This window comes from Antechinus flavipes, chromosome 2 (assembly GCF_016432865.1).
Source record: "Antechinus flavipes isolate AdamAnt ecotype Samford, QLD, Australia chromosome 2, AdamAnt_v2, whole genome shotgun sequence".
Taxonomy (NCBI): domain Eukaryota; kingdom Metazoa; phylum Chordata; class Mammalia; order Dasyuromorphia; family Dasyuridae; genus Antechinus; species Antechinus flavipes.
The window spans coordinates 210,628,593-210,644,230 of NC_067399.1; the positions used below are offsets into that span (position 1 = coordinate 210,628,593).

The 15,638-nt window shown below is 35.8% G+C and overlaps 1 pseudogene; it reads left to right on the forward strand.

The window, feature by feature from the left end:
* The first annotated feature begins 1,033 nt into the window (after positions 1 to 1,033).
* LOC127548646 (creatine kinase B-type-like) lies at positions 1,034 to 8,834 on the forward strand (annotated as a pseudogene).
* Positions 8,835 to 15,638: the final 6,804 nt, after the last annotated feature.

Here is a 15,638-nt window from a genome sequence, read left to right on the forward strand (position 1 = left end):
CCTGTGTTTTTAGCTTCTCTGTCTACTTGCTTGCTGCCAGGACAAAGTATCCAATACTGTAGGAAAGCTCCCTCCACAGAGACAGCTGAGATTTCACCCCTCCCCACTGCAGCCTGCTTGTCTATGAGCTGCCTGTTTTCAGCCTGCACCCAATATAAATCCATCCCCACCCCTTGAGCAAAAACAGACCTTTTTCTTTCAAGTTTCAATGATGTCTTCTCTTGGTAATTATTTGTGTTTTTTTTTTTTTTTTTTTCAGTCAAGCACTGATTCCGAGGCTTGTCATGAATTAAATTCTGAGAGAAAATGCAGAGCTTAAATAGAAGTGTGCCTCCTCTCTGCCATCTTGGCTGGAAGTCCATCATTATTGATTAAAGAAACTACACACCTCTCAGATTGCCTAAGATGACAGGAACAGTTGGAGGGGATGTGGGAAGACTGGGACAATAATATCATACATTATTGGTGGAAATATGAATGGCTCCTACCATTCTGGAGAATGGTTTGTAATTATACCCAAAACATTATGAAACTGTGCATACTCTTTGATCCAGCAGTCTTTCTACTGGGATTATATCCAAAGAGATCTTAAAGGAGGGAAGGGAACCCACATATGCATAATTGTTTGTGATAGTCTAATTTGTAGTGCCAAGAAACTGAAAAGTGGGTGGATGCCCATCATTTGACGAATGGCTGAATAAGTTATGGTATATGAATATTATGGAATATTATTGTTCTGTGAGAAATGATCAACAGGATTATTTCAGAAAGACCTGGAGAGATTTACATGAACTGATTCTAAATTAAATGATCAAAACCAGGAGATCATTGTACACAGCAACAGCAAGATTATACAATGATCAATTCTTAAGGACTTGGATTTTCTCAACAATGAGATGATACAGGGACTCAGTGACTGAGCTCTGACTAAGGTGGCCTGAGATCTTTGTGCAGCAGTAGCGGCAAGAGCAGCAGCATCTTCTGAACCTCCTTCCTTCTGCGACCTTTCGCAACAACCTCACCTCCTGCCAACATGCCATTCTCTAATAGCCACAACATGCTGAAGTCCTGGTACCCTGCCAAGGAAGAATACCCCTACCTCTTCTCCCACAACAAGCACATGGCTAAGGTGTTGACACCAGAGCTGTATGAAAAACTCCAGGATAAGGCTACATATAGCGGCTTCATCCTGGATGATGTCATCCAGACCAGTGTGGACAACCTAGCGCCCTTATTCATCATGACTATGGGCTGTGTAGCTGGAAATGAAGATAGCTATGATGTGTTCAAGGAACTGTTTGATCACATCATTGAAGACTACCATGGTGGCTACAAGCCTTCAGGTGAGCATAAGACTGATCTTAACCCTGGCAATCTTTAGGGTGGTGATAATCTGGATCCTAACTATGTGCTGACATGTTGAAACTGGTTGTGGACTTCCGGTTAAGATGGCGGAGAGGAGGCTCACAGCTGCATAAGCTCCGCGCTTTCTCTCACTATCCACTTCATTACAAGCCTCTGAATCAATGCTTGACTGAAAAAACCCACATATAGTTACCAAGAGAAGCCATCCTTGAGATTCGCCAAGAAAGGTCTGTCTTTACTGGGGGCTGGGACGGTTTTAGATTGGGCGCAGGCTGAGGGCAGTGGCAGTGAGAGCACGGGAGCAGACTGGAGAGGGGGTGGAGAGTGATCGTAGCCGTCTCTGCGGGGAGAGCTTCGCTACAGGTTTGGATACTTTGCTCCGGCAGCAAGTCAGCAGCCCAGCAGAGAAGCTAAAAACACCGGGGCTAAAGAATACAACCCCAAACAGCTGGAGTCTCCCGGGACCTGGCCGCCCCCTCCTTCCCTCCCCACAGTGACTCAGCACGCTCTGGGATCTCAGAGCGCACGCGCAACACAGTCCTGCTAGTGCCTCACTGCTGCCCCCCACAGTCTGGAGAGGAAGCTCGGTAACACACCCAGCCCCTCCCCCAAAGAAAGACTCCAGTTTTTTTTCTGTTTTTCTTTGCTAGTTTGTCTCTGATTATTAGACAGAATGAGCAAGAAGCTGAAAAGGACTTTAACCCTTGACAGCTTCTATACAGATAGAGAGCAGACTCTAAATCCTGAGGAGACTAAAAACAGACAGTCCCCAGGTGAATCCCCAAAGGAGGAGATCATCTGTTCCTCAGCACAGATGAACCTCATAGAAGTAATTAAAAAAGCTCTCACAAGGAAGCTAGAAGAAAAATGGGAAAAGGAGAGGGAGGCTTGGCAAAAGAGCCTGGAGAAGTCAGTTAAAGAGAGAGTGGATAAAGAAGTAAAATCCTTGAAAAATAGGATTGGTGAACTGGAAACAGAAAATAGCTCTCTAAAAAACAAAATTGGCGAAATGGAAAAAAATTCCACAGAACAAAAGAATTCAATTGGACAATTAGAAAAAGATCTTAAAAAAGTGAGTGAAGAAAACACTTCACTGAAAATCAGAATTGAACAAGTGGAATTGAATGACTCGAGGAGACAAGAAGAATCAGTCAAGCAAATCCAAAAAAATCAAACAATGGAAAAGAATGTGAAATACCTTCTGGGGAAGACAACAGACCTGGAAAACAGATCCAGGAGAGACAATCTGAGAATCATTGGACTCCCAGAAAAGAATGATGAAAAAAAGAGCCTGGACACTATTTTCCAGGAAATTATCAAAGAGAACTGCCCAGAAGTCATAGGAACAGAGGAAAAAATAAACATTGAAAGGATTCATCGATCACCCACTGAAAGGGATCCTAAAATCAAAACACCAAGGAATATAGTGGCCAAATGCCAGAACCCTCAGATGAAGGAAAAAATATTGTAAGCGGCTAGAAAAACCCAATTCAAGTATCAAGGAGCCACAATAAGGATCACCCAGGATCTGGCAGCATCCACATTAAAAGATCGAAGGGCCTGGAATATGATATTCCAAAAGGCTAAGGAATTTGGTATGCAACCAAAAATAACTTACCCAGCAAGAATGAGCATCTGTTTTCAGGGAAGAAGATGGACATTCAACGAAGTAAGCGAATTTCATCTATTTCTGATGAAAAAGCCAGAACTTAATAAAAAGTTTGATCTACAAATATAGAACTCAAGAGAAATCTAAAAAAGATAAAGATTAATCTTGGGAACTATATTTCGACTATATAGATGTATAAAGAATATATGTATACCTTGTTCTAGAAATTGATGTGGAAAGGACATTGTACCAGAAAAAGGGTAAAGTGGGGATAGTACATCTCATGAAGAGGCATAGGAAACCCATTATATCTGAGAGAAAGAAGGGAGGGGGATGAAAATAGTGGGTATCTTACTGCCTTCAGAATTGGCTTTAAGTGAAAAATCTTAAGACATTCAATCTTTGGTGAAACTTCTCCCACCTCATTGAAAAGTGAGAAGGGAAAAGTGAAAAGGGAAGGAATAAGCTAAGTGGAAGGGAATACGGGAACTGGGAGGGAAAGGGGTAAGATAGGGGGAGGAACTCTAAGGCGGGGGGAGGGATACTAAAAAGGGAAGGCTGTGAGAAGCAAGTGGTGCTCACAAGCTTAATACTGGGAAGGGGGGAAAAAGGGAAAGAAGGGAGAAAAGCATAATCCGGGTTAACAAGATGGCAAGCAATACAGAATTGGTCATTCTAACCATAAATGTGAATGGGGTAAACTCCCCCATAAAGAGGAAGCGGTTAGCAGAATGTTTTAAAAGCCAGAATCCTACAATATGTTGTTTACAGAAAACACACCTGAAACGGGGAGATACATGCAGGTTAAAGGTAAAAGGTTGGAGCAAAATCTACTATGCTTCAGGTGAAGTCAAAAAAGCAGGGGTAGCCATCCTGATCTCAGATCAAGCTAAAGCAAAAATTGATCTAATTAAAAGAGATAAGGAAGGGCACTATATCTTGCTAAAGGGCAGCATGGATAATGAAGCACTATCTATATTAAACATATATGCACCAAGTGGGGTAGCATCTAAATTCTTAAAAGAGAAACTAAGAGAGCTGCAAGAAGAAATAGACAGTAAAACTATAATAGTGGGAGATCTTAACCTTGCACTCTCAGAATTAGATAAATCAAACCACAAAATAAATAAGAAAGAAGTCAAAGAGGTAAACAGAATACTAGAAAAGTTAGATATGATAGATCTCTGGAGAAAATGTAATGAAGACAGAAAGGAATACACTTTCTTTTCAGCAGTTCATGGAACCTATACAAAAATTGACCATATATTAGGACATAAAAACCTCAAACTCAAATGCAGTAAGGCAGAAATAGTAAATGCATCCTTTTCAGACCACGATGCAATGAAAATTACATTCAACAAAAAACCAGGGGGAAGTAGACCAAAAAATAATTGGAAACTAAATAATCTCATGCTAAAGAATGATTGGGTGAAACAGCAAATCATAGACATAATTAATAACTTCACCCAAGAAAACGATAATAATGAGACATCATACCAAAATGTATGGGATGCAGCCAAAGCGGTAATAAGGGGAAATTTCATATCTCTAGAGGCCTATTTGTATAAAATAGAGAAAGAGAAGGTCAATGAATTGGGTTTACAACTACAAATGCTAGAAAAAGAACAAATTAAAAACCCCCAGTCAAACACTAAACTTGAAATTCTAAAAATAAAAGGAGAGATCAATAAAATTGAAAGTAAAAAAACTATTGAAATGATTAATAAAACTAAGAGTTGGTTCTATGAAAAAACCAACAAAATAGGGAAACCCTTAGTAAATCTGATTAAAAAAAGGAAAGAGGAAAATCAAATTGTTAGTCTTAAAAATGAAAAGGGAGAACTCACCAGTAACGAAGAGGAAATTAGAGCAATAATTAGGAGTTACTTTGCTCAACTTTATGCCAATAAATTCGACAACTTAAATGAAATAGAAAAATACCTCCAAAAATATAGCTTGCCCAAACTAAGAGAGGAAGAAGTAAATATCCTAAACAATCCCATCTCAGAAAAAGAAATAGAACAAACTATCAATCAACTCCCTAAGAAAAAATCCCCAGGACCAGATGGATTTACATGTGAATTCTACCAAACATTTAAAGAACAATTAACTCCAATGTTATATAAACTATTTAAAAAAATAGGGATTGAAGGAGTCCTACCAAACTCCTTTTATGACACAGACATGGTACTGATACCTAAACCAGGTAGGCTGAAAACAGAGAAAGAAAATTATAGACCAATCTCCCTAATGAATATTGATGCTAAAATCCTAAATAAAATATTAGCAAAAAGATTACAGAAAATCGTCACCAGGATAATACACTATGACCAAGTAGGATTTATACCAGGAATGCAGGGCTGGTTCAATATTAGGAAAACTATTAGCATAATTGACTATATCAATAACCAAACAAACAAAAACCATATGATCATCTCAATAGATGCAGAAAAAGCATTTGATAAAATCCAACATCCATTCCTAATAAAAACACTTGAGAGCATAGGAATAAATGGACTTTTCCTTAAAATAGTCAGGAGCATATATTTAAAACCATCAGTAAGCATCATATGCAATGGAGAAAAACTGGAACCTTTCCCAGTAAGATCTGGAGTGAAGCAAGGTTGCCCTCTATCACCATTATTATTTAATATCGTATTAGAAACACTAGCCTCGGCAATAAGAGTCGAGAAAGATATTAAAGGAATTAGAGTAGGTAATGAAGAAACCAAACTATCACTCTTTGCAGATGATATGATGGTATACCTAGAGAACCCCAGAGATTCTACTAAAAAGCTATTAGAAATAATTCATAATTTTAGCAAAGTAGCTGGCTACAAAATAAATCCCCATAAATCCTCAGCATTTTTATACATCTCCAACAAAACTCAACAGCAAGAGATACAAAGAGAAATTCCATTCAGAATAACTGTTGATACCATAAAATATTTGGGAATCTATCTACCAAAGGAAAGTCAGGAATTATATGAGCAAAATTATAAAAAAGTCTCCACACAAATAAAGTCAGACTTAAATAATTGGAAAAATATTAAGTGCTCTTGAATTGGCCGAGCGAACATAATAAAGATGACAATACTCCCTAAACTAATCTATTTATTTAGTGCTATACCAATCAGACTTCCAAGAAAATATTTTAATGATCTAGAAAAAATAACAACAAAATTCATATGGAACAATAAAAAGTCAAGAATCTCAAGGGAATTAATGAAAAAAAAAATCAAATCAAGGTGGCCTAGCTGTACCTGATCTAAAATTATATTATAAAGCAGCAGTCACCAAAATCATTTGGTATTGGCTAAGAAATAGATTAGTGGATCAGTGGAAAAGGTTAGGTTCACAAGACAGAATAGTCAACTATAGCAATCTAGTGTTTGACAAACCCAAAGCCCCTAACTTCTGGGAAAAGAATTCATTATTTGATAAAAACTTCTGGGATAATTGGAAATTAGTATGGCAGAAATTAGGCATGGACCCACACCTAACACCATATACCAAGATAAGATCAAAATGGGTCCATGACCTAGGCATAAAGAACAACATTATAAATAAATTAGAGGAACATAGAATAGTTTATCTCTCAGACTTGTGGAGGAGAAAGAAATTTGTGACCAAAGATGAACTAGAGACCATTACTGATCACAAAATAGAAAATTTTGATTACATCAAATTAAAAAGCCTTTGTACAAACAAAACTAATGCAAACAAGATTAGATGGGAAGCAACAAACTGGGAAAACATCTTCACAGTTAAAGGTTCTGATAAAGGCCTCATTTCTAAAATAGATAGAGAACTGACTCAAATTTATAAGAAATCAAGCCATTCTCCAATTGATAAATGGTCAAAGGATATGAACAGACAATTTTCAGAGGATGAAATTGAAACTATTACCACTCATATGAAAGAGTGTTCCAAATCATTATTGATCAGAGAAATGCAAATTAAGACAACTCTGAGATACCACTACACACCTGTCAGATTGGCTAAGATGACAGGAAAAAATAATGATGAATGTTGGAGGGGATGCGGGAAAACTGGGACACTAACGCATTGTTGGTGGAGTTGTGAACGAATCCAACCATTCTGGAGAGCAATCTGGAATTATGCCCCAAAAATTATCCAATTGTGCATACCCTTTGATCCAGCAGTGTTTCTATTGGACTTATATCCCAAAGAAATACTGAAGAAGGGAAAGGGACCTGTATGTGCCAAAATGTTTGTAGCAGCCCTATTTGTAGTGGCTAGAAACTGGAAAATGAATGGATGCCCATCAATTGGAGAATGGCTGGGTAAATTGTGGTATATGAATGTTATGGAATATTATTGTTCTGTAAGAAATGACCAGCAGTATGAATACAGAGAGGACTGGCGAGACTTACATGAACTGATGCTAAGTGAAATGAGCAGAACCAGGAGATCATTATACACTTCGACAACGATTTTGTATGAGGACATATTTTGATGGAAGTGGATTTCTTTGACAAAGAGACCTAACTAAGTTTCAATTGATAAATGACGGACATAAGCAGCTACACCCAAAGAACGAACACTGGGAAACAAATGTGAACTATCTGCATTTTAGTTTTTCTTCCCGGGTTATTTATTCCTTCTGAATCCAATTCTCCCTATGCAACAAGAGAACTGTTCGGTTCTGCAAACATATATTGTATCTAGGATATACTGCAACATATCCAACATATAAAGGACTGCTTGCCATCTAGGGGAGGGGGTGGAGGGAGGGAGGGGTAAAAAAAAAATCGGAAAAGAAACGAGTGCAAGGAATAATGTTGTCATTATAAAGTAATCATTAAATAAATAAATAAAAAGATATAAGGTTAAAAAAAAAAAAAAAAAAAAGAAACTGGTTGTAGCATCTGGGGGTTCTGCCTGCCTCCACATTGTAGCTAGAGTGAGTGCTGTGCCATAGAAAAACTCTCTGTGGAAGCTCTGGCCAGTCTGAAAGGTCATTTGAATGGGAAGTACTATGCTTTGAAGAACATGATTGAGCAGGAACAGCAGCAGCAGCTGATTGATGACCACTTCCTCTTCGACAAACCTGTCTCCCCCCTCCTCTTGGCATCTGGCATGGCCTGAGACTGGCCTGATGTCAGGGGCATTTGCCACAATGACAACAAGACTTTTGTGGTGTGGATCAATGAAGAAGATTACCTAAGGGTTATCTCCATACAGAAGGGAGGTAACATGAAGGAGATGTTCACACGGTTCTGCACAGGATTTATCCAGATTGAAACCTTTTTTTAAGACCAAGAACTACAAGTTCATGTGGAACCCCCACTTGGACTACATCCGGACCTGCCCCTCCAACCTGGGCACAGGCCTGCGTGCAGGTGCCCACATCAAATTTCCCCACCTGTGCAAGTATGAGAAGTTTGGCAAGATGCTGAAGAAGCTGAGGCTGCAGAAAAGGGGCACAGGTGGAGTGGACACAGCAGCTATGGGCGATGTCTTTGACATCTCCAATACCAACCAATTGGGCTTCTCAGAGGTAGAGCTAGTACAGATAGTGCTAGATGGCGTGAAATTGCTCATTGAGATGGAGAAGCATTTGGAGCAGGGCCAAGACATCGATGACCTTATGCCAGCCCAGAAATGAGCAGTTGCCCCCTTGAATTCTGCACTTCCTAATTTATTGGTTGAATGAATAACCACCATCCTTCCTGCCTGTGGTGCCCTGGGTGTTTCTGGATGCAACGCACCTAAATCCTTCTGTAGAGAAATCTTCCTTCCATCCTTTGGTGTTAGAGTTTTATTTTTTGATGGCTGAGATTGCTGAATGCTGAAATAAAACTATAGTTTTGGCCTGAAAAAAAAAAAAAAACAATGAGATGATACAGGCCAGTTTTAATGATCCTGTGATAATGAGAGCCACCAACACCCAGAGAGAAGATTGTGGGAACTGAGTGTGGATCATAACATAGCATTTTAACTTCTTTTGTTGTAGCTTGAATTTTATTTTCTTTCTTATTTTTTTTTCTCTTTTTGGTCTGATTTTTCTTGTGTAGCAAATAATTGTATAAATATATATGCTTATATTGGATTTAAACTACATTTCCATCATGGTTAACATATATTGGATCATTTGGTATCTAAGGGAAGGAGTGGAAGAGGGAAAAAAATGGAGCACAAAGTTTTGCAAGGGTCATTGGTGGAAAATTATCTTTGGATATGTTTTGAAAGTAAAAAAAAAAAAATTTTCAATAAAATATTGAAACCAAGCAGAGCAAAAAATAACTAAAACTGAAACATCTTTAACATTTGTATATCTTGTGAAACAAATATATTTCTTTAAATGAAAAGTTACTGGCCAATCTTCATTGCTATCTTTATATCAGCAGTTCTTATGGACTTGTATATTTCAGATTATCTTAACCTCTGGTTGTTAGATTTGTTTTTTTTTTTTTTTTTTTATTCTAGGTTTTGTTCAGTTACAGCTGCATTGGCCAGCTTCAAGGAGTTGAATCAATTATTGGATGTTTCAATCATTTCATACTTAACCGTTTTTTCTACAAAAGAATAGGATCTTGCAAGTGACTCATATGACCATTCTCAGCAGGAAGTAGTTTCAGAAAAGGAGATCATTGCCCCTGCCCCTAGAGGACTTTGGGCCCCATTGGTTTTGGAAGGAATTAGAACTGATTGGTATTTGAAATCACAAATTATCCAGTATGTAGATTAGTCTCTTGTTACACTATATTTCGGACATAAGGTGGTATAAATTTTTACATCTCAGATAATGGGATTCCAAAATGTTTTCATGCCCCATCAGTAATACACTGTACAGGCATATTTTAAAATATCCACAGGTGTTCCTAATTACAGATACTGTTTTAAGGAATAGCACTGGAATCCAAATCATGAATGTACTAAGAGGATATATTTTGAAATGTTACAATTGTGTTTTATGCCAATGTCTCACTTCTATTCCAATGTCTTCTAAGTCACTACCTATAGTTTTTATAATTGAATATCCATGCTATGTGTTGGTGCTTAATAAGATAATCGTCATTACTACAGGTCAGCAGGTAAACAGGTTTAAGATAACATCAAAAGGAAATTAGAAAACAAAAGTAGAAAAAAGTGTTTTGTTGGATTACTCTTTGCTGGAGTTAATATCAAGTATAGCAATTATTATATCACTTGCTATTTCAACTACAGTTTCTAAAATAATCTATTCAGACTGCCCAATTTGCAAATCATTTAGCAAAAATGTATCACAAACTTGTAAAAAACAAATATAATATTAATTAAAACGAGTGCCAAATTTAATGGAACAATACTTAGCATGGTTAGGGGATCATGTAAACAATTTGATACTTGATCTCAACTAAATTGTGATTTATAAATTCACTCATGTATATGCAACTGTATAGATGGAATAATGATAACCACTTATGTGACCTGGCTTCAAATAAAGAACAGAATAAATGGAGCTATACATAATTTCAACCTCACTTGGGAAAAATCTCAATCAGCTGCTTTGAGAGAAACATAGCAAAAATAGTTCCCTGAAATTGTTGCTGATAGCACATCAAACCAAATATTTGAGTGGTTGAAAAAGTTAAATCCTGTAAATAATATGACTTGTATGTTTTGCATTTTGTTTCTCTTGAATATGTTGTTGTTATACTCACTGGCTTAGCCCCTTGTGCTTTCTGGTCTTGCAATCAATGTCGCCTATGGGAACTGAAGTCATAGACTTCATATTCTGAATAAAAAGGAGATATAGAGGGCCAGTATTGAATAAGTCCATGTACAAGAAGAGTTCAATCCAGGTATTACTTGAGACTTGCTCTTTCCAAGGATGAATAATTCAAAGCATCAGCTTGGAACAAGACATTACAACTAAGTTATTTACAACTCCATTTTGACAAATACCTTGCCATTGATAATTTCTGTTATTGATGACCCTGTAATAGTAATATCTTGTTATTTCTAGTTAAGGTGAATTGAAATATCAAAGTATGGTATATTGCATTAACCCTGGAAGGTATATAGCATCATTTGGAGGTAGCTATTGTAAATTTAATACTAGCTAAGATTAATAAATGAGAATTGTAAAACATATCTTAAAGCTCACCTTGGCTATTCATTCATATTCTCAGTATTCACTGGAACTGGATTCCAACAATATTCCATGTTTTTTTGTGATGATTAAATGAGAAAAATATGTAAAAGTTCTATACAAAATGGAAAGTTTAAATAAATGATAGCCATTGTTGTTGTTTTAAAAAAAAAAACATATAATTGGTTCTTTCTCTGGGTATACATAACATTTTTTATCACAAGTTCTACAGGCATGGATTGCTCTATTGCTGCAAATAGTAAAATAATCTACAGTTGATCATTCCACAACATCACTATAATTTCATACTTGGTGAATTTCACTTTGAGTTCACAGAGGGCTTTCCAGGTTTTTTGAGGGCATCATTCTCATAATTTCCCGTTGAAAAATAATATTCTATTATAATCTCATAGGAGAATCTATTCAGCCATTTTCTAATTGATGAATATCTCCTCAGTTTCTTTCTTTCTTTTTTTTTTTTTTTTTTTTTGCCCTGACTTTGGCTGCATTGCTGAATTCAAGAGAAAGAATAATGTCCAGTGAGGGTCGAGATCATAGTTAGAGCATAGTTGTTGTATACTTCTTTAAATATAAATAAAGGACTTTACATTTGATTCTAGAAGTAATAAGAACTAGACTAGATTGAGTAGGGGAGATATTATTAAATTTTCTCTTAAAGATAATTACTTTGACAGAAACATATAGAGATCCACTGGAGTATAGAGACGAGCCAGGAAGAACAATTATGCAATGATACTTATTACCATGCCTAATATTCCACTAATGTATCAGAGAAGCAAAGTGAATTTAAACTAAAATGCAAGCTGTGTAAGTAAACAGAAATGGTTAAAAGTGAAAGACATGGAAATAACAAGGCACAACATGTCAATGGTTACATAGAATGAGAGAGAAAAAAAAAGAATATGAAAGAGTAAAAACCTAGAATAAAACCAAAGTTTCACATCTGCAAAAATGGAAGAATGTTGTCACCTTCAAAAAAAAAAAATAGGAAAGTTTGAGAAGGAGGGGTGAGTTGGAGGGAAGATAATGACCAATTTTGGGCATAATAAGTTTAAGATATCTCTGAGATATCCAATTAAACACACCCACTAGGCTATCTTTAATGCTTAAGAGAGAGCTTATTGGGTGTGTTTAATTGGATATAAAAAGCCATTAATAAATTAAAACCTTTCAGTACTTTTTACCTTTTCTATAATAAAAAAGTAATACCCACCTTACTTATTTCACAGGATTTTTATGACCACAGTTCCTTATTAACCTAAAAACATTATATGAATATTAGAAATTCTGCAATGTTCTTTTTAACATAGGCCTCTGGTTTCATTGCTGTAAGAAACTGCAAATGGGGAAATTCATTTTAACAGTATAGATCACTGCCAGGTCCATGGCAATTTAAGAAAGTTACTTATGGTGCTTTAAATTTAAGTAAAATTTCCAGAGTAATATCTGCTACTTTCTTGAAATGAGACTGGATTTCAAATCTTCTTTACTAGCTTTGCTTTCATTATGTCATGTTACCTTTGTATTATTGTTAACCCACTGGATTAATTTTGTATTATTCATCAAGTGTGTCCAGAGCAACTAGCAGATTAAAGTGGCCTGTAAGTCCCACTGAATTGCGAAGAAAAAAAAAAGCCTATGTTTCACCATATTGAGTCTTTATTAGAATGCCTTGTGCATTTTTCCACTGACTAATTTAAATGAGATACTGAACAGAGTTTTGTTCTGTACTCCATCTCACTCAGCTATGGCTTCACAGAAGGACAAGGGTATTGAATTTAAAAGAAGCTCAATCTCTCTTATGCCACAAGAGCACATCTTGTGATGTCTATTAGTTTAGCAAACTCATGCCAGGAATAGTAGTTACTTGTTTTCTCAAGGATTTATTTCCATCACTTCATTAATTAGGAATTTTCTTTGTATCACATGGATTTAGGTGCTTTAATAGACTAAAATGGACAATTAAACTGTTCGATTCTAGTTATTTTTATATTTATTCATGAGAAGGAAATGCAGCATGATTGTTTTGTAAATGGAAAACACAATTTGGAATCCAGAGACTTTTTTTTTAATAAAAAGGATGGAAATTAGATTTTGCTATATATGATAGACTTATCAGTGTTTTTTTATAAATCTTAGCATGCATCCATCTGATTGTGCTTATATCTTTCTTTTTAAGATTACAAGATTATGGAAAGTATATAGCTTATATTCCATGATGAATTCAGCATCTTTCTCCTTTTCATTCCAATCACTGACATCACATTAAGTATTTTCATGATTTGGTAATGGTTCTTTAGCACAGTGGCCTCATCATTTCTCACTTTCCTACATTGAATGCCTTTTCATCTCATTTTATTTCAGTTACCTATGATTATAGTCATACTTTAGAAAGTATCAGCATTTTTTAGTTTTTCTTCAAAGATCATGAAAACTTATTTTGTTTTTTGATTACAAGCAGTTTTCATTTGGCCTTATGTTATTCTCTCATTTTACTTGAGGGAATAGAATCCCCATTTTAGCCCCTCTGTTTTTTCCTAGTTAATAAATTGCTGTTTAACTTTGATATATGAAATGTACAATGATGATTTTCTCTTTGACCACAGGATTAGATGGTTATTTCCATTGATTCATTGGTTTTCTGCATCCAGATGTGCTTTCAGACCAATAAATTCTGCATATCCAAAATGAATACACATTTCAAAGGGTGTACACAATGCACCTTTCTTCCTAAACTCTCTCATTCTTCTTGTAATAATAATGACTAGCATTTATAGAGACCTTTAAGATTTTGCAAAGTCAATCAATGAAAAACAAAGTGGAGGGAGGTGGTTTAGTAGTATCAGATCTCAAACTATAGTATAGTGCAATAATCATTAAAGCAATCTTCTACAGAAGAGAAGATAAGGTAGTTAGGTAATAGAGTGAATAGAGTGCTAAGTCTAGAAGAAGGAAGAACCGAGTCCAAATCTGGCCTTTATTGCATTCCCGTTAATCTATAAATCTTATTCTACACTTATTAATCTAAAAATCATTCTGTACCACAGCTTTTTTCCACACCATCCTTTCCCTTCTTCTTTGTCCCTTTCCTAATTAATCTTTACATCTTGTCGGTTCCCCTTTTCACAAATCTACTAGTCCTTCTGCATTTCATCTTATCCTATTTCTGTAATGTCCTGGTTAGCTTTCTGGAGGTTTTGGGACCAGCCTTCCTTTCAGCAGATTAATCACCATGAGAAGAATAGTCACAGACAAAGTTCAAAGTCTATATCATCTCCTTCATAGTCTCTTTCCTTTACTTGGGGACTAGCTAGCTTTCTGGAGGTCCTCCAGGAATGGGTCCACTGAGTGGAGGAAACAGAGGAGGACAGGCTAGCCACCATGATGGAGGGAAATGGAATGTCTCTCTCCCAGTCCTTGTTGGCTTTTATTTTACTCTATTATAAATAAGTACATCATCATAGGTGTCAATCTTGTAGAATTATATTAAGTACTCAGTACATGTAAACTAGAGAATCATTATCTTAACTCAGCTGAATTAACACCTTGTTGTAAAATTAAAGCATTCATACTGAACTACAGAACTATTAATCACCATGCTAAACTAGATAACCATTGTATTATCAATTCCACTGAGTGGGATACTTCTTTCAAGTATACTTCTCCAGAGTTCTGCTCTTTACACATTCCCCCCACCCCTTATTTCTTTTTAGATGTTCTAGGTTGTTACATCCTTAATGGTACACACACACACACACACACACACACACACACACACACACACATACACACACATAATATATATGTATATAATCTTCATTCCATTCCTGATGTGAGTAGGTTTTCAAAACTATCAGCCCTTCTCTCCTCTAAAATGCCTTTGTGTCAGTACTTCCTTTACACTTCATTAATAAAACATAATTACTATTCTACCTTTTCCTAGCCAGTTTTGCTTGTTAGAGTCAGATCATACTCAGCTTTGTCCTAGTCTTTCTTTTGCATTTAGCAATTATTGATGTTAATCTTAAAAATATTTTACATTTCTTCATTAAAATCATAACTAATCTTTGATGTTGATTCTTATACATAAAATTTTCTATTGATTTCAGATTTGATTGGGAAAATTTCTGAATTTTTTTTTAAAAAAAATTTGATTATCCATTTTTACCTTTCAGTATTGTGATTAATTTTGCTGGATCTGATACTTTTTGACAGAGTCCTAATTTTTTAGGTTATCCAAATATGATCTTTTATTGTAGTTGCTGATAAATCCTAAACAATCATAATTGTAGCTCTAGCATATTTGAATTTTTTGGGGTGATATTTATTTCTTATAGAATTTTCTCTTTAATATGAGGTTTCAAAATTTAACAATACTGTTAGAATCCTTACAAAGTGATGTCAGTTGCCTAATTTAGCATGGTACTTAGCAAATCCTCTAGCTTACTAATGTATTTATTGGAGTTAATGTATTTATTGGAGTTCACACTTTTGGGAGATTCACAAGTCAGAAACCCATAATCCCACTCTCAGATCCCATAA